The following is a 19448-nucleotide window of genomic DNA, read 5'->3' as shown; positions in this document are numbered from 1 at the left end:
CCCTGGGGTCTCTGAGCCAGAGCAGGGCCCTGCACACAGTAAGAATTCAACAGATGCTGATGGGAAGGAAGGAAGGAGCCGAGGAGGAGGAGGAAGGGAGCCTGACGAGAGGGCTGCTGGCTGCATCCCGCCCTGACCTCCATCTCTCCTCCCTCCCTTCCTCTCAAGGCTAACCGCACACTCTCAGCTTCATGAGCTAAGGACTCATTTAGGGACCCATTTATCATAGAGATCATCAACTCCTGCCACAAAGCTGCTCTCAAATGTGTCCAGAAACTGAGTGATACTCTTCCAGCCCTGGCCAAGCTAGCCTCTTGGACTCAACTGTGAGCTACAGATTTAGAGCTCCCACAGCAAGGAGGACAGGCTCCAGTGGGCCCTGGAAAGTCCAGGTGTCCGTGCCCTCTGCTCCTCCTGACACATCACACAGGAGGGCTCGTCCTCCCCTGAGAGGTGCAGAGACCGAGGCCCTGTGGGAAGAGGTGGAGCCCAGCCCAGGGCTCGCCCTGCCAGGCAGCCTTGCCTTGGACTGAGATGGAAGAAAGATGAGAAAGAAGATCAGCGAGGAGGACAGGCTCTCTGCATCACGTGACACTCATCTGTCATTGCTCCATTTGTCTCCCCCGCAGAGGAAAAGCCAGATGGGTCCAAGGCCTGTTGTGAAATTTTCCAAACAGAGCTTGCTGTAATCTTTAATTAAAACGTCAATGTGGGCCACAGGACTCGTTTCACAGAGTTCTCCAAAGCAGGGACTGCAGGGATCACTGAATGAACATCTCTCTGGCCCCCTAGCCCATTTTACAGATGGTTAAATGGAAGGGGGCCAGCACGGGCTAGAACAGCAGTTGCATTCGTGGTCAAGAGTAGTAATTGTAGCATAATATGGAGAGAGTAACCCATTGGCAGTCCGGGCCACCACTCTTTCTCCTTAAATGCCTGGCTCCTCTCCTCCAAAGCCTTAACCAGTTTCTCTGCTGTGTATGGTAGGTACTGGGCTTCCCAGGTGACACTAATGGTAAAGAACCTGCCTGCCAATGTAGGAGACATAAAAGATATGGGTTCGATTCCTGGGTTGGGAAGATCCCCTGGAGGAGGGCGTGGCAACCCACTCCAGTATTCTTGCCTGGAGAATCCCTTGGATGGAGGAGCCTGGCAGGCTACAGTCCATGGGGTTGCAAAGAGTCAGACACGACAGAAGCGACTTCGCACGCACGCGTGCACGTGGTGGGTACTGACAGCCATGCCGGGCTTTCTGCTAGACAAGGAGCTTGGTGAGGACTAAGGATTCCGTCCGCATGCTCAGCACAGGGCCTGGCGCAGAGACACACTCACTGTGTGTCCGTCTGTCTGATGAAGGCATGAAGGTCCAGCCAGAGGAAATGATACTGCCTGAAGCCAAGCTTCATCTTCTGGGGAAGATGAGGCTCTACAAGGTGGGTGTGAAATCAAAGGACCCAGGGTTGCTGAAACTCCCGCTGTTTCCAGGCTCTCAGCTCTTCTCCCTAGAAACAGAAACAACTTTCCCCTGACTCAGTCCGCCCACTACTCACCCAGGAATGACTTACCTATGAGCTGGACATCGTCCTCTAAAGGCGATAATGTAACTACGTACGAGTGCTAAAGGACATTAAGTACTGTCTCTTGCACAATGATGCCTCATGTGTCTGGAACCTTCTGGGTCAGAGGGCTGAGAGTTAATATTTATTGAACACTGGACACTTTTTCTAATTTAATCAATTTTCAAAGCAACCCTCTGGGATTGGCATTACAATTATCCCCATTTTACAGATGAAGAAAATGAAGCTCAGAGATGTTTGGTAACACACCCAGAGTCAGGCACCCGCTAAATGGTGTGGTGGGGGTCTGTCTGTTGCCAGAATTTGTATCCTGTCCTCTGCTGTCTGCAGCCTCTTCCGGTGAGCTGTTCTGCAAAGCTAAACTTGGATAACTGGACGTAAGTTGACCTTTTACGTCCACAGTTTGCCTTAGTTTTACCATCTCTCTTACAACAGGCTCTCCTATTAGCTTTCACACGCCCCTGCCTTCCTCCCCAGGGAAAGCTGAATGATACTTTAAGGCAATGGAGCTCCACCCCTGGCATCAAAATTACCTGGGGATTCCAGGCCCCACCCGTGGGGATTCTGTTTAATTGGTTTGGGGGTGGGGACCAGGCATCAGTGTTTCCAAAACACTCCAGATGGTTTTAATGCAAGGTCAGGATTGACAACTCCGGCTTTTGCTTTTTCTTGATAACCAAGTCATCCCGAGCAGCGTGTATCTTGAAGTGTGTCCTGGGAGAGTGATTTCTCAGATCTTGATGGGCATTTTTTGAGACCTTGTATCTGCTTTATCTATAAATGGAACATCTGGGATTTCCCTGGTGGTGCAGTGGATAAAACTCTGTCTGCCAGTGCAGAGGACACGGGTTCGAGAAGATTTCATATGCTATGAAGCAGCTAAACCTGTGCTCTAGAGCCCACGAGTCACAGCTACTAAACCCACATACGGCACCTACTGAAGACCGCGTGCTGAGAGCCTGTGTTCCGCAACGAGAGAAGCCACTGCGACGAGAAGCTGAAGAGTGGCCCCAGCTCAGCACTGCTGGAGCAAAGCCCACACAGCGAAGAAGAGCCAGTGCCGCCAAAAATAAAATAAATAAAAATTATTTAGAACATCTGCCCTTCTCTTGGGACCAGACTTCCGGGAAAGCCATCTCACTGTGGCCTGAGAGTCCCTCTTTTCAAGTTTAGAATCTACCGAGGATTCATAGATTGAAAAGTGCAGAACTGCCCACAGGCTCTGCCTGCAGGGACCAGGGGATCTGTTAAGAGTTTTCCAGATTTTTCTCCCTTTCTAGATGTTCTCCACACAGGTGACAAGAAGCTGTCCAATGTGCAAGGGGAAGCTGCACGATCAAGTTGAATGTGAATTAAGCACATTCAAAACACCCACTCTGTGCCAGGTCACAAACGAGGTGCTAACGATCCACTGTGTCATCTGTGTTGTTTGGGCATAGAGAAGATGCACACTCTCCCAGGAAGCCCTCCTGGATTGACATGGGAGCCCGCTTCTGAGGACCCACACCTCCCATACCTACCGGCCCCAGGACCTGAGCCTATCTGGTGGAGTTGGGGTGGGGTGGTAAAATCTGTCCGCCCGGGAGAACTCTAAGCTCTCTGAGGGCAGGGACTGGGTGGTGAATCAGGGCATGTCTGTTAAACTGAATGACTCACAGCAGTTAAAACCAAATGCCATGGGAGCACAGGGGGAAAAACAGTGAATCCTGACCAGGGAGCAAGGGCTGGGGAATCTGGGAAGGCTTCCTGGAGGAGGTGACATTGGGACAGGCTTTATAAATGGGTAGAAATTGGGACGGGCAGAAGGGAGAAGAAGAGCATTTCAGGCAAAGGGAACAGCGCGAGCAACGGCCCAGAGGTGGAACAAACTGAAGAGCAAACTGTGGTTTGGTGGGATCAAAGGCCAGGGAGTGTGATGGGGTCATATTCCAAACTGCCAGAACACAGAAGTTTCCATAGAAGCCCTGGGAATGGTTCTAAGAACTGCTCTTCACTCACTCCTCCAGATGAGCCTGGAGATGCCCTAGCATGCCCCTCCTTGTGATTTTTCAGGCTCTCTCCAGGAAGCCCCACCCACCTTATCAGCACGGGGGCGCTGAGTTCCTGCCTGGGTGGGGGCCAGGCCCCACTGCTGACTCGTGCCTCTGGCAGCTGAGGCGCTGGAACACGAAGCCGAGGCTTCCTCACCAAGTCCAACTGCCAAGCCCTCTGAGCTGGTCTCACTGGAGCTGCAGGAAGTCTCCCCAGACCACGAAGTCATCATTTCCCTGCTTTGGGACCCAAGGGAGATGCACACACACACACACACACACACACACACACAGCCTCAGTGTGCAGGAAGGACAGTGGACAGAGACGTCTATGACCCTGCCTCCTTCAGCATTCTGGGATTTCTGGGAACAAGCCCTGTGCCTGCCTCCCTGGGGGAGGAGGAGGGGGAGACGCAGCAACTCCAAGACTCTGTCCCTGAAACAGAGTCCTCTTCTCTCACCAAGCCTAGGAGAATTTGATTAGCACCGATTTTCAGGGCTCTGCACCTGTTCATGTCTTTCCAACCTCATCTCTGTGGTCCCTTCTCCATTTCTGATTTCCGTAACCCAGACACTGATGGCCTGTCTCTGCAAAATTAAAAGGGGCTGAATTCTCCCAGCCTAGCTGACCCTCTGCTTCGGCGCACCCACTCCAACTTCTAGTTCCGCTGCTGTGCTGCCACTGTTTACTAGAACAGCTAGTACTTCCACTACCACCGCTTGCAATACCAGTACTTCAGCTGCTGCTTCTAATACTTTTTTTTTTTTTGGCTACACTATGAGGAATGCAGGATCTTAGTTCCTTGACCAGGGATCAAATCCTCACCTCTTGCAGTGGAAGCACCCAGTCTTAACCACTGGACTGCCAGGGAAGTCTCACTACTTCTTAAGTACCGGTACTTCTTAATACTCTTACAACTACCAGTACTTCAGCTACTATTACTGTTATGATTTATACTGCTACTACCATCGCCTCTGGGTTTCCCAGGTGGCTCAGTGATAAGGAACCCGCCCGCCAATGCAGAAGACGCAAGCTTGACCCCTGGGTCAGGAAGATCCCCTGGAGAGGGAAATGGCAACCCACTTTCCCATTCTTGCCTGGGAAATCCCATGGACAGATGAGCCTGGCAGGCTACAGTCCCTGGGGTCACAAAAGAAGTTGGTCATGACTTAGCAACATCCATCACTTCTACCGCTGCTGCTAGTATTTTTCCTGCCACTATTTTACTACTGTTCTTGCCACTGTTTTCCTGCAACAATGAACTTCTATTTATTGCTACTTCTGATAGCTCAGTTCAGTTCAGTCGCTCAGTCGTGTTCGACTCTTTGCGACCCCATGAATCACAGCACGCCAGGCCTCTCTGTCCATCACCAACTCCTGGAGTTCATTCAGACTCACATCCATCGAGTCCGTGATGCCATCCAGCCATTTCATCCTCGGTCGTCCCCTTCTCCTCCTGCCACCAATCTCTCCCAGCATCAGAGTCTTTTCCAATGAGTCAACTCTTCGCATGAGGTGGCCAAAGTACTGGCGTTTCAGCTTTAGCATCATTCCTTCCAAAGAAATCCCAGGGCTGATCTTCTTCAGAATGGACTGGTTGGATCTCCTTGCAGTCCAAGGGACTCTCAAGAGTCCAAACATGATGAATTAAACACAATGGGCCAGGAACTAAGTTCAGGCCTATCAACTGATGTCATTTATCACAGTAACAGCCTGCTGTGGTATTAAATCCTCCCTACTTTATGAATAGGGAAACTGAGGCGTGTAGAAGCTAAGTACCTTGGCTCAAGTCGCAGGGACAGTAAGAGAATAAGGCTGGATCGTGACCAGCAGCCTGACTCTGGGGGCCAAGTCTAAGACCCAGAACCCTTCTCCTCCCCTGTCCTTTGTCTGGTTTCCTGAGTACATCCCTGGGTTATCTTGAATCCTCAGGAAAAGAGCTCCTGAAGTTGAAGAAGGGAAGGGGCCTTACCCTTTGCAAGATGTCTAGAATGCCATGCGCAAGGCACATAGTAGTTATGCAGTACACACATTGTCTCCAATCAGTGTCTAATTGAATTCTCATAACAACCTTTCACGTGAGGACCAGGATCTGGGTGTTACAGCCGGGGAAACAGACTCTCAGAAGTGCTGTGATCTATCCAGGGGTTAGGTCTGGACTGTATGCCAGAACTGAAACAGAGCAAGACCCTATGGTCTTTGTCTTCCATGCCTTCTGCCTGCCTTTTGTCTGTGAAAAATACTGTAGCCAAAGAGTAAGTTTAATCAGAGAAGTAAGAACATGCAGAAACAAAGGAATACAGTCAAAGCAGTGCAGGCGTGCTAAGTCGCTTCAATCATGTCCAGCTCTTTGCAACCCCAGGGACCCTAGCCCGCCAGGGTCCTTTGTCCATGGGGTTCCCTAGGTACAAAGGTTGGAGTAGGTGGCCATGCCCTTCTCCAGGGGATCTTCCCGACCCAGAGATCGAGCCCATGTCTCTCGTGTCTCCTGCATTGGCAGGTGGGTTCTTTGCCACTAGCGCCACCTGGGAAGCCTCAGTCAAAGGAGTGCAAATAATAATAATTGAGACATTAAACATAGTCAAGGACCTTCAGTTCCTTCTCGAGAGTTATAGATAGTATTCTGAGCCATATCCTGTGAGCTGTCTTGTAAATACTGAAACCCCCACCAGGCTGGAGAAGTTAGCTACATGATGACCAGCCTGTAGCCGTGACATAAACTGCTACAATTCCGAGAACTGGCCTCAAGGAAACGGGAACAAACCGCCCCTGGAACTGAAGATCAGCTGCACCTGAAACAATCGAGGTGGCACTGGTCAGGCCCCTGGTGCTCAGTTTCAAGGTGACTGTCAGAGCTGACTGTGCCGTTTCCACCTGTAACCCCCTCCCTCAGCCTATAAAAGCTGTCGCCCCACTGATTGTCAGTGGAGGGAGTTGGCCTTTGGACAGACACTTGCCCTCCCTGCCCTGCCCCTGGTTGCCAGAATCAAAAATAAAGAAAACTTTCCTTTCCACCAATCTGGCCTCTTTATTAGTTTTTTGAGCGGCAAGCAGCCAGACCCCACTTTTGTTATAGAACTGTCTTTTCATGACCTTGCATATGATGTGACCTGTTCACCCTTGGCATGAACTCGTATGTGCTCTGCACTTTACAGTTTACAAAGCTCACACATATATTCACATTATTTCTCACAATGCCCCTCAGAGGGAATGATCAACTCCATTTTATGGGTAAGAAAACTGAGGCCCAGATGGCAAAGACAGATTTTGGATCTCTCCTGAGGAGTCAGTGGCCAATCCAGGATTTGAACCAGTCTCCACCCCCAAACCCCCTGGCGCCTGAGAGTAGGGGCCTCCCAGCTGGAAGAATCCAAGAGGCAGCCCTCCTGCTTTACTCTGTCCAGCCACCCCAGCCCCTGTGGTGGGCGAGCCCACAGCCCTGAGGGGTGGAGGAGACTGGTTATTTCCAGCCTGGTACTTAAGGGCTGGCCAGGGAGTGGGGTGTGGGCTGGCCAGAGGGCTCTGTGTTCCCAAGAGGGTCTGGCCTTCGGCTGCTGAGACCGAGGCAGGGGGTCAGGGATTTCTGTCCAAGCCATCTAGGCTAGCCAAAGCTGGGCAGGCCACCCTCTCCCCCAAAAGGTAAGATGTAGGTAGCCAAGATGTGCACAGACAGCTCATTCTCCCCCTCCAGCTCAGCTGACCCTGTCCTGGGCCGGGCCCAGGCTGGGCAGTGCCCTTGCAGCTCCTGAGAGATGGAAGGAGCAGACAGCAGTCCTGATATGGGCCCGAGGATCAGTTGCAAGCAAACACATGTGCTCTGAACACCTACTCTGTGTCTGCCTCTCTCCCAGCTCCCAGCGGGTCTGGGAAATTGCCACCCATCCCAGGTCCCTCTCCCCCTCGTATGAGAAATGCTATCATGACACTGAGCCCTTGCAAAGCACCAAACATTTCCTGCCCCAGGACCTTAGCACATGCAGTTCCCTCTGCTGAGGGCACCCTTCCTTCGGCTCCTCACATGCTGGGCTCCTCTGTCTTCACATTTAAATTTTTAAAAGTCTCCTTTCAGTGATGTCTTCCCTGATTCCCCAGGCTAATAAGGTCCTTCCAACTCCCCTGCCTCCATCCACAACTTGCCTCTCACCCTCCTCTGCTTCCTCCTCAGCGTTTGTGTTTAATTTTTAATCTACAGGTTGATGGTCTGTCTCCCCTACAAGAGCAAGGACAAAGTCCGCTTTGCTATCACTCCCCCAAGGTCCAGCAGATGGCCAGACGCTTGGAAGAAACGTTTATCACCTGAGTAAACGGAAAGGCAGTGAAGGCATTTGCCCACATCCTCACAGGGGCATTGTGCTTGAGGATATGGCTCTGTCTCCAAGGCACCATCTTGCCCCCTTGAGCACGCTGGGATGGGGCCACATTCTCCGCACTGGTCCTTCCTCAGCCCCAGAGGCACATCCTTTACACATGGGGCTCCGCATCTTCTCTGACTTCCTTCATGGACCCTCCAGCCTCTGCTTGCATACCTCCAAAAGACAGGGAGCTCACCCCATCCAGTGCAATATTAGATGCTCCCTTCCAAGGTTTCGTGAGCTTCCAAATGACAGCATGGGCTGCTCTTGACAAGTTCTCAAATGCTGATGAGGAAGACCTCCTGTTGCTGGCACAAGGACTTTGGACTTTGACAATGTGCTTTTCTATTTCTTCATATATTTCCTGTGCTCCAGCTATGGGCTGGGACTGTGGTCACCAAGTAGGGAGGAAGTAGAGAGCTTTGGTGGCTTGATGATATTTAAGGTCTCTGATGGCCTTTGGGCCAGGCAACTGTGCTAGTGTGGCCCGTGTTGTGAATCTGATGCCTCCAAAACCTCTCTGTGCACACAGATCACCCAGGGAGCTTAAGATGCTGGTTCTGCTACAGCACATCTGGCCAGAGGATCTGCATCTCTAAAGCGACACTGAAGCTGCTGGGGTATGACCACAGTTTGAGTGACAGGGTGTAGACCCAACTGACAATGAAGGATAGTGAGGCTCAGAGAGAGTAGGGACCTGCCTAGGGTCACCCAGCTCGACAGCGGGGGCTAAAGAGGGACCGTCCGGCTCCACCGGCCAGGGCTCTGGAATTCACGGGGCAGGCTGGGCTCAGTGCGTCTTTGTGAGACACAGCATACCTGGACTCACCCGGGCTGCCCGCCCCTGCCCATGAATAGTGGGCCTCTTTCCTTCCTGCACCAGGCTGGCGGGCGCACGCCCACAGACGCCCCCTCCCCTGCACACACACTCACACACACTCACACACCCTGCCCAGCCCGGCGGCCCTCCCTGTTTGGGGAAAGTCAACAAGAGCGTTTGAAAAGTCTTTCTGTGTGGAGAATCTGTTTGTATAGGGGGAGGAGATGGAGAGCCGGCCAATAGGTAGAAATATTAATGAAGCTTGTTATAAAGGGCCCATTCACGGCTCTCCAAGTAAATAGGGCTCTTGTCGGGCTGCCATGTTATCTGCCAAGTTCAAGAATGTGGTTTGAAAAAATAGAATTTAAAGGGGTAAGGTGGAGCCTTAAATGGACAGCCTGCTGGAGCTGGAATCAAGGACAGGAGCCTCGGCCGAGGGGCTGGAGGCACAGGGATGCTGGGGCGCTGGGTCTTGGGGTGAGGGATAAGGGGCTGCCCAGGAAAGGGGCAGGTGGGAATCACCGTAGTGCAGAGCTCAGAGAGCATCCGTCAACCATCGTCCACCATTCATCGTCCACCAGTGTGGAAGGCAGCCTTGGTGTCTGGCCCAGGGCTTGCAGTTCTTTTGTTTGGACTCTGACGTGGTAATGTGGGTCAGGAATGGAGTGTTTCAGTCCCACACCCAAACTCCTCTGGGAATTTTGCTCCTTGGGGTGTTGGTAAGGGGGTCTCTGAGTGGCAGGAGGGGGGCTTCTTAGTAACTCTTAGCCACACTGCATCACAACCCCACAAATCTCATCCAGCTTCTCCCATCCGCTAAATTCTGCGTTGTAGACTGTTACCCAAATAACACATAAGACGGAGCATAAAAGACTCAAACTCTCGGTCCACTCAGCTCACACAGGGTAAACTGGGGGCTCAGAGAAGGAGAGTGATCAACTCAAGGTCACTCAGCAAGTCTTTAGCAGAATTGGGACTTGCTTCTCTCAGTTTCGTGTTGGACCAGGTCCCCAGGACTGCAGATGGTGTCTGGCCTAGAGAAGGTGACTCGGTATTTCAAGCGCACAATGTTTTATTTTTAGCCCTTGACTTAAAGCAGCGTATAAACAAGGGTTCTGTCTTGTGCCCAATTTGCTCCTGGCCAGCTCTGTAGTCTTGGGCAGGTGACTCTGCCTCTCTGAGCCTTAGCTTCCCTTTCCATTGTAAAATGGGGTTATTTAGACAAACCTCTCCTGTTGAGAAGACTCAAAGAGAGGATGTTGGCCCAGTGCTGTGCCAGGCCCTCGATGGGTGGCCCGGGACAGTGGCTATGGTGTTTCTTTTTCTGTCCCAGCCTGAGGTACAAGAATAGAATTTCCAGAAGGACTGTTCCCCTGGCCTCTAGGTTTCAAGGTATAGTTTCTGCTCGGGTCCTAGAAGGCTGCCCTGTGTTGAGGGTCACGGGAAGCTTGCAGATTGGGAGTCGGGAGCTTCTGAGAGCATAGCCACACCTGTGTGTGAACTATTGCAAGGGTCCGAGAAAAGGCCCTGCAGGGGACCGGGGCCAGCAGCCGCCCTGAAGGGCAGCGCGGAGTACACCTCTGTCTGACCAGAGTTAACCTATGTGTGGGGAGCATGTTTACACTGGCTTTTCTTTATGAATAAAAGGGGTGAAATTCCTATGAAGCAAAAAGGAAATAATCAATGCAAAACCTAAATGGAAACACTTTGGTAAAGACTCCGCCAGGTGCTTGCTGAGTGACCTTGAACAGTGGGGACTTAAGAATATTGGGGATGCAGGGTGGCAGCAGTGTCCTCTTAAAGGGAGTGCTGTGGGGTGCCATCACAAGCACAAGTCTGGGGCTCACAGCCCCAGGTTCAAGCTCAGGCTGTGCTCCTCACAGGCTGTGTGACCTTGTGCAAATGATGGACCTCTCTGGGCTTCCATTTTTTTGATCTGTACAAGAAAAGAAAAGACAGGGTTAAAGTGTGTGGAGCCCTGGTACATCGTGGATGCTCATTAAATGTCAATTTCCTTTCCTTTCTGGGCCTCTTGGCAGGCCGAGGGGAAGCGTCTGACAGGTCTCACCAGCCAGACCTGAGAGACACTCGGCCTGCAGGCCCCAGCACTCACAGAGCCTGATGGTGACTATGTCTGCATAGCCCTTTACAGTTTGCAAAGCACTTGTCTACTCCCTTTTAGAGCCTCGCAAAAGTCCCGTGAGGTGAGTAGGGCACTGCTTACTCCTTACTGCATTAAGACTAGGAGAAGGCGAAAGACTCAAACCCAGAGCTCATAGACTGGGCCCAAATGTCTCTTCATTCCTTCGCAAATATTGGTTGAGGATTATGTGCCAGGCATGGGGGATGCAATAGTGAGTAAGACTAGCCATAGAGGAATGGATGACTACTGGATGAGTGGATGATAGGTGAATGATGGATGGATGATGTTTGGCTGATGGATGGATGGTGGTTGGATGATGAATGGATGGTGGATGGATGATAGATGGACACGTAAAGGAAGGAAGAATGACAAATTTCTTGAGGGCAGGATTCCTGTCTCTCCTTTTCACCACTGGGCCCTCAATACTGAGGATGGTGCCTGACGATGAGGAGGAGCAAAAACTTGTCTCATGATATCTTCTTTTGTGGTATGGACTCAAGAAACAGGCTACACACCTTTCTAGCTGTGTGCTCAAGGGGAAGTTACTTAACCTCAGGGTGCCTCAGTTTCCTTATCTGTAAAATGGGACTAACTATAGGTTATTGTGAGGATTAAATGAGTTAACACATGTAATGCTCTAAGAACAGGACAAGCTGGTGCTCAGTAAGTACCACGTAAGCTTTGATCACTTCTATTTTTCTGGTTTGACTCCTGAATTCCCTTCTGTCTCCTTGCTTAGTCACTTCAGTCATGTCCAGCTCTTTGCGACCCTATGGACTATAGCCTGCCAGGCTCCTCTGTCTATGGGGATTCTTCAGGCAAGAATACTGGAGTGGGTTGCCATGCCCTCCTCCAGAGGAATCTTCCTGACCTAGGGATTGAACCTGCGTCTCTTAAGTCTCCTGCATTAGCAGGCGGGTTCTGGTGATAGACTTTCAAGATAGGACTCTGTGTGCCCTGCCCAGGATGCCTCCTAGTAGAAGCATCTATTCAGGCTGCAGTTCAGAGAGAGGAGATCTTGGGTCCAAATCAGGGTCAGAGAAGTCCAGGGTGCACCTTCCCCTGGGGCCAAGGACGGGGCTGGTCCCTGGCTAAAGGAGGCAGTACAGCAGGATGGCCAGAGCTTTGGGCTGGGAGTGGGAGAGTCAGGTGTCCATTCTGGCCCTGCCATGGCCCTCCCCCTGGGTCTCCCCAGTTAGACATCCACAGAGATCGACTGCTGTGAGCCAGTTGAGTCGTTGACTGAGGAAACACGAATTAAGCTATCTTCGGCTCCTCATCCTCAATTTTCCTCTCTTTGAACGGATTTTTCCGGATTGGAAAAACTGAGCCTTTGCTAGCCTTGGAACACACACGCGCTCTCTCGCGCGGCTGAAATGCTGTGTCAGCGGCAGCTAGTGGTTGAGGATGGCTCCAGATGGAGTGCTCATTAACGCCCCTGAGCAGGGCTCAGGGTCCCCCCGGGTCACCTCCCCAGAGCACACAGGCTGAGCTTTCTCTCTGAGGGCTGCCGACAGTCCCACCTTGTCCCAGCCCTGCGATTTATAGGAGCCGGTGGTTGACACAAGTTCCCGCACGGCGTGGGCCCGTGGGCCCGTGGGCTCCACTGGACGCCAAGAGCCACAGCTCCCGCCCGCCTGCCCCTCACTCTGTAAGTGAGTCACTGGGGTTTGGAGTGGGCCACCCTAGGGGTGGCTCCTTGTTGGAATAAGACAGTCACCTTCGAACAGAGCAGGCAAAGACAGTGTGCCAAACCCTTAGCTTGGCAAAGCTTCTGCCCAGAGGGCACCAAGGCACCTCCTTCCAGCCAAGGAATTGCAGGCACTCAGGCTGGCATAGCCCTGTAAGAGCCACGAGCCCAACAACTCCGGATTGAGACAGAGGCTCAACCGGAGAGGGGAGCCGATATAGTCATGGTGCACAGCAAGTCAATGGCAGGGCTATTAATAGAACCCTGGAGACCCAGTTCCTGGGCATCTCCCGCTCCCCTAAAGGAAAGGAAGCAGCTGAGGATCTTCCTGGCTGCCAAAGCTGACCCCTGCCCGGCCTTCTGAGAGCCAAGTGGGCACCTGGACCTCTGGTTTTAGGGACAGATTCCTGGGTCTCCCAAGCTTCCAGGGGAGCCGATGCGATGCCCCTTTGATATGACAGGAGGAGAAAGGGATGGGTGTGGAAGAAAGCCTTGAGCTTTGCAGTTGGGCACAGCTGGGGCCTAACCTTGGCTCTGTTGGTTCCTAGCAGGAGAAGCACAGGCAACTTACTTAACTTCCTCTGAGGCTCTGCCTCATCTACACAACATGGCAAATTGTCACCTACATGGTGGGTCATGATGTCAAGTGTTTGGCACACAGTGGGCACTTAACAAAAGGTTGCAATGAGTCCTGCTCCAACTGGCTTGGGCAGCCTGAGTGGAGAGCAGGACGGGGACGGGCCCTGGGCTCTTTAGGTGATGGGGTGCCACCAGGTGCTATGCAGATTTCCTCTTGGCACAGGCAGGAGAGCCCTGGGGTTGAAAGCCTGGTGGCCAGCTTGGGTCACCAACCTGCAGAATCGGTGGGCAAGTCTCAGCACTCTCTTGGACTCAGGCTCCCTATCTGTGAAATGGGTGTTGAAATAGTGGACTAAGGATGCTATGGCAAACCCCAGGCTGGCCTAGCTGGCAGAGTACGGGCCACACCCATCCCTGGCCTGCTTCCTGCCAAAATGAGTGCTGTCTCCGGAGGTGGAGAGTCCACCCAGGGCAACCAAGACAGGAGGTGGGTGAGTGGGTGGTAGGAAGAAAGGGACAGGACCAGACTGAGCCTGGTAGAGCAGGGCTACTGTCTCAGGTCCCCAGGCTGGTTGGATCATTCAAAAGGCTGGTGAGATCATCCGAGAGGGCCCGTCTTCTTGGGCCAAGCCCAGGCGCTCAGCATTGGGGAGAGGGCCCCAGCCCTTCCCTCTGACACTGAACATCCTGGGCTGCAGCCACTCTGGCTCAGGGCTCGGACCCACTCCCCTGTATTAGGTCCAAACAGCCTGCAGAGCCTCCAGGAAGCAGGGGACACTCCAGGAGGCCGGGGGCCTGGCGAATCAGGCTGCCAAAGGCCCCTCTGCTGTGCAATGAAGGCCTCCCTGCTGCAGAGTCACCGTCCCACAGTGCAACTCCACGCCTGCCATCTCCCCTGGCTCAGAAACTCTCACTGGCTCCCCAGCCTGGAACCAGCTTTGGGTCCTGGTGTCTCCGTGGCTCATAGAAGAACTTCAGGGTCCCAGAAGCCTTGACCCGCTGGGTGCCAAACATCAGCCATGTACTGCTTGTCAGGGGAGAGTTCTGGAGTTTCATCAGATTCACATAAAGAGCCACCGCCCCATGGGCTGAAGTCCAGGCTCTTGGTCAGCATTCAAGGCTCTCCCCAAGCTGGCCCCAGGTCTCCACATCTGCCCCTTCTTGTCCCCCGACTCCACTCCCTGCCCTCCCTTCCTCATCTCCCCTCCTGGAAGTTTTCCCAGCTGCTGGCCCTCCTCCCAAGCCCCAGAGCATCACTGAGGCCCCTCCTTCACGGTTTGTTCTCTGAATTGTCCTCTCCTCCACACGTAGCTTTCACGGGGCTTAGAGCTGGCCCGCCCCGCCCAGACCTTTGCAGTAGCCTCTTGTCCACTTGCCCTTCTGTCCACTTCTTGTCCACTTCTCTCTGCCTGCCCAGCCGACCAGCCAGCGCTGCTGGGTCACTCTCCCCAACTCCCTAGAACTATTCTCTGTCCCAGGTGAGTTGGATGATACGGCAGAGGTGGGAAGGAGAAGGAGGAAGAGGAGCAGGCAGAGGAAGCGGTGGAAGCAGAGGAGGAAAGGCAGAAACAAGAGAGAATCAGGGAAGGAGACGGAAAGGCCTTGGACTGGAGAAAGAAATGCAGCGCGATCAAAAGCGAGGCAGAAACAGGGGGAGATACTTGGAGAGACTGACAAGGAAAAGGGAGGGGGGAAGACAGGGAGACAGGATGTCCAGACAGGAGAGCTATAGCGTGAGACACAGAAAGAGGCGGAATGAGGCAAAGCGAGGCCAGCACAGACAGGGACAGACAAATACAGAGACTGCAGCCAGAAAGGACTGGAGCCAGAAGCCAGGCAGAGAGAGAAAAGGAGACTGAGGCTGGGGGAGCCCTTGGCCAGCACTAGAGAAATGGCTTTCTAGCGCCTTCCTGTGCCGGATCCTGGCCCTCCTCCCCTTCTCTGAGCAACTGATCCTCACTGGGGAGCAAAGGAGCAGGGTCTGGTACCTGATCCTGCCACCTGTCGGCTCCCCACCCTCCCACACTGAAGGCTCTGGCCTGGCTCGTGGTCCAAGCCCCATGTGAGAGGCTCGTCCATCATCGCCCGCTGGCCCTTAGGAAGTGACCCTGGACTGGGCTGAGGAGCACTGCAGTGTTAAGAACCTCCAGAATTATCCAGCTGGCTGCCAGGTAAGCTGTGTGATGCTGGCCCAGGACCTTAACCTCTCTCGGCCTCTGGGAAGTCGAAGGGCAGATTCAGTGTCGTCTGCGAGAGAGATTGAGAAGGTTTGTGTTACACCCTCCCAACCTACCTGCTCCTGACACCCTCTCAACCCCGGTCCCACTTGAGGCTGATCTTGTTTCACCGTATCTATGACCACCACTCTGGAAGGTGGGAGAAGAAAGAGTTGGGGTGAAAGCTCTGGCCATTTCTTTGGGGAGCACGCGGCCCAGGGCTGATCTCATGTTCCAGCCACGTTGGCCTCTGCCTTGGCATCTGAGATGGGAGTTAAGTTACCTGTTGTCAGAAAGAGTCTGGTTAACTGTTCTTTGCCCAGGAGGATTGCTGGTCCTTGCAAAGCCAGGGTCCTATTGCCTGGCAGGAGTAAGGAAGAACAACAAAAATAATAATAGTAATGATGGCTAGCATCCACTGAGCTCTCACCTGCTACCTTGCTGAGCATCATACATCCTGGTCTAAGTCACAAGACCATATGACATGGGCACTCTGATTATCCCCTCTGATAGCTGGGGAAACTGAAGCTTAGGGCCAGTAAACTGTGGTGACTTTCAACTCCAGGCAACCTGACTTCAGAGCACTCTTATCCCTTTAAAGGATTTGACAAGAGTGACACCCTCGTTGACACCACCCCTATCAAGGCAACACTTCTGTGTGTCCAGCCCTGGGCTGGGGACCAGGAGACAGGATCCAGCAGCCCCCCTCTTAAGTGCTCATCATCCAGTGGGAGGTGGCTCAGACAATAGAGTCCGCCTGCAAAGCAGGAGACCCAGGTTCAATGCTGGGGTCAGGAAGATCCCCTAAAAAATGGCTACCCACTCAGTATTCTTGCCTAGAGAATTCCATGGACAGAGGAGCCTGGTGGGCTGCAGTCCATGGGGTTGCAAAGAGTCAGACATGACTGAACAACTAACACCTTCACTTTTTCACCCAATGGGAGAGAAGACAGTTACCCAGTGGACAGAGGACATGCCCGTTAGTGAGTTCCTACTACATGCCAGCTTCTGTAGTATGCAGTTGGAGTATGGGCTCGGCCTGGGTTTGAACTCGTGATGTACAGCTTATCAGCTATGTGACCTGTGGCAAGTTGCTTAGCCTCTCTGTGCCTCAGTTTCCTCATCTGTAAAATATTTCCCTGTTTTGCTGTGAGAATGAAAGATACTGATTCTTACAGGGGGTCTTAGAGCTGCGTCTGACATGTGCCAAGGGCTTAGGCCTGTTACACACCATATTCTCCATCACCATCATCATCACCTTCTTTTTCTTCTTAAAAAAATGTATTTATTTGGCTGCCTTGGGCCTCAATTGTGGCGCATAGGCTCCAGGGTGCACAGGCTCAGTAGTTGCGGCGCTCTGGCTAAGTTGCCCTGTGGCACGTGGAATCTCAGTTCCCCGACCAGGGATTGAACCCACATCCCCTGCTTTGGAAGGTGGATTCTTAACCACTGGACCACCAGGGAAGCCCCCCATCACCTTCTTTATTGGCACTTTTTGGAGACCATCCTGTTTAGTCATCCCCTAGCTTAGGGTGATTGGTTGCTATGATTATCCCCATCTTACAGATGAGGAAACTGAGACTCAGAAAGGTAAAATGACCTGCAGTAAGTTAGTAAAAGGCTGAACTAAGATTTGAACCCACAACTATCGAAACATGGCCTGTGTTTTTCTCTATCTTTATTGTGTCAGAGAAAAAACTGACTTCCTTTCTTTTTCTTCCTTCTCCCTCCCTCCCTTCATTTCTTTTCTTTTTCTCTCTGTCTTTGTTTCCTTTATTCAGGGAATATTTATTGAGCATCTTCTACATGCCAAATCCTGTGCCGGGGCTGGAATTCTTGTGCTGACCCTGGAGACCAGAGAAATGTTTTCTGCTCTGTTCTTATTGGCTGGACCCGGGCCTCCTCCCACCTCCGGCTGCAGCTGTGAAGGGAAGAAAGCTTTGCCTGGTCCCCAAAAGGTGGGCAGAGGGCAGGCCTGGGAGGCATCGGGTGGGGAGGTAGGCTCCCTGTGTGCACACTGCCTCTCTCTGCGTCCCACTGGCTCTATTTACCTTTATGAGAAAGTGCGCTTGTCCAGCCCTGGGTTCATGAGGTCAGGCCTCACCTGGTGGAGCCTGCGAAAGGGTGTCTGGGAGGAAAGGGCAGACCATGGGCGGCACAGAAAGAGCTGACTCAAAGCGCAGGAAACAGACATCTTTACCAAGGTCTGCTTGAGCCTGTGGGGGTCCCAGGGCCCAGAGAGACAGGAGCTTGGACCAGTCCTTACCGCTCCATGAGGTGGAATGCGGAGTGTGAAAGAGGGGTTGCCAAGTCCTCCAACATGAGTCATCTCAGCTCCAATCATCAGCCCTCTGCTCATACATTCCTTCCTTCTAGAAGCTTCTCAGCCTGATTCCAGGGTCCTGTGCTGGATTCCACAACCCCTTGAGCCCCTTGATCACTTGTCTCGTGAACCGGAACTGCCTAGTTATCTGCCTGTACCGTTCTCACATCTGGGTTTTCGCACTTCTGTTTTCTTCCTTGGAGCCCTCTGCCAGCTTCGCTCACTCACCTCATCCAGCCTCTTTTCAAATGTCAGCTCCTCAGAGGAGTCTTCCCTGACCACCCTATCTAATCTAGCCTTGCGGTGATTTTAAAATCATGGCTGCAAATGCTCCAGTTCTCTCCCTAGCAAGAGGTGGGGGTCTCTGTCCCTTCTCTTTGATCCTGGTTGGACTTGTATCTGTTTTGATCCATTGTGTATGATGGAAGCGACACTAGGAAATTCTGAGGCTGGGTTGTAGAAGGCCATGGAGCTTCTGCCTTTTTGCTAAAACACTTGTTTTGAGAGCTCTGGACCACCATGGAAAGTCCAACCACCCTGAGGCCACTGTGCTGTGAGGAAGACCAAGCCACCTGGAGAGGTCATGGTGGGGGAGTGGGGGGAGTGGTGATCTGGTTAGCCATCCTGGCTGAGCCCACTTTTTCGTTACCTTAAAGTTAATGCACGAGTTACATTGTTTTAGCCTCTTAGTGCTGCTATGTCTTCAAATTACTGCAAGCTTGGTAGCTTAAAATAATGCAAATGTGTTCTCTTAACACTTTTGGAGTCGAGTCCCAAATGGGTCTCATTGGGCTAAAATCAAGATGCTGGCCAGGCTGCATTTCTTCTGGAGACTCTGGGGGAGATCCTTGCCTTTTCCAGTTCCTGGAAGCTGCCTGCATTCCTCAGCTCATAGTCCCTTTCTCCAACTTCAAGGCCAGCAGCATAGCATCTTCTAATCTCTCTATGTCCCCTGCTTCCATTGTCATGCGTCTTTCTCTGACTTTCCATTGGCCCCATCTGAGTGACCAAGGACACTCTTCCCACTTCAAAATCCTGAAGTTAATCACACCTACAGACCCTCTTTTTTTTTTTTTTTTTTTTTTACCACCTAAGGTAGCCTATTCACTGGTTCCAGGATGAGGACGTGGACATCTTTGGTCAAGAGTGGGGCACTGGGGTGCCTGCCACACACGTGAATGGAGATGCTTCCAGGTGAGCCCGGCCCCTACGTCTTCGAGCTCCCACAGCGGTCTGAGTCTTCCCAGTCCAGACCCCGGACCTCAAGGAACTGAGACAAGCCTTCAGCTTGTCTGGTTGTTATGTGAGTCACTCTGCTTGCAATTGTTTTTCACACACCAACTGATAACTTTAACAAGCCTCAGGATTCTCATCATATTCAAAACACTTCGCCTGTTTGGTGTTTTACACAATGCTTATAAAATTATACATTTATGGGTTTCCTTCCTTCTTTTCTGTCTTCCCCAACAAATATAAGGTCAGGGGAATTAACGCTTGTTGCTATGTAAACAACACCTAACCATGCCTTCTAGATATTTGTTCAACAAATTCAAGTCACCTCCCATCAGACTAAGTTTTCTGAGGTTTAAAACCAATCTTTCTTGATAATCACTGGTTTCCCAAAACCCCACGTGGGTCCCAGCACAGGGAAGGGAAGGGAAGGGGTTCAGCCCAGCTTGAACAATTGACTTTCTTTTCTTAATCTACCCCACTCCTC

The 19448-nt window shown here is 52.2% G+C and overlaps 1 long non-coding RNA gene across 1 annotated transcript; it reads left to right on the top strand.

The window, feature by feature from the left end:
* The first annotated feature begins 14545 nt into the window (after positions 1–14545).
* On the top strand, positions 14546–19162 carry LOC138434498 (uncharacterized). The gene is made up of 3 exons (XR_011254814.1): positions 14546–15363; positions 17190–17366; positions 18827–19162. It is a non-coding gene; the product is annotated as an uncharacterized lncRNA (long non-coding RNA).
* The last annotated feature ends 286 nt before the right edge of the window (positions 19163–19448 follow it).

The sequence above is a fragment of the Ovis canadensis genome, chromosome 2, assembly GCF_042477335.2.
Source record: "Ovis canadensis isolate MfBH-ARS-UI-01 breed Bighorn chromosome 2, ARS-UI_OviCan_v2, whole genome shotgun sequence".
Taxonomy (NCBI): domain Eukaryota; kingdom Metazoa; phylum Chordata; class Mammalia; order Artiodactyla; family Bovidae; genus Ovis; species Ovis canadensis.
The sequence above is the reverse complement of the archived record's forward strand: the minus strand, read 5'-3'. Positions and strand labels throughout refer to the sequence as shown.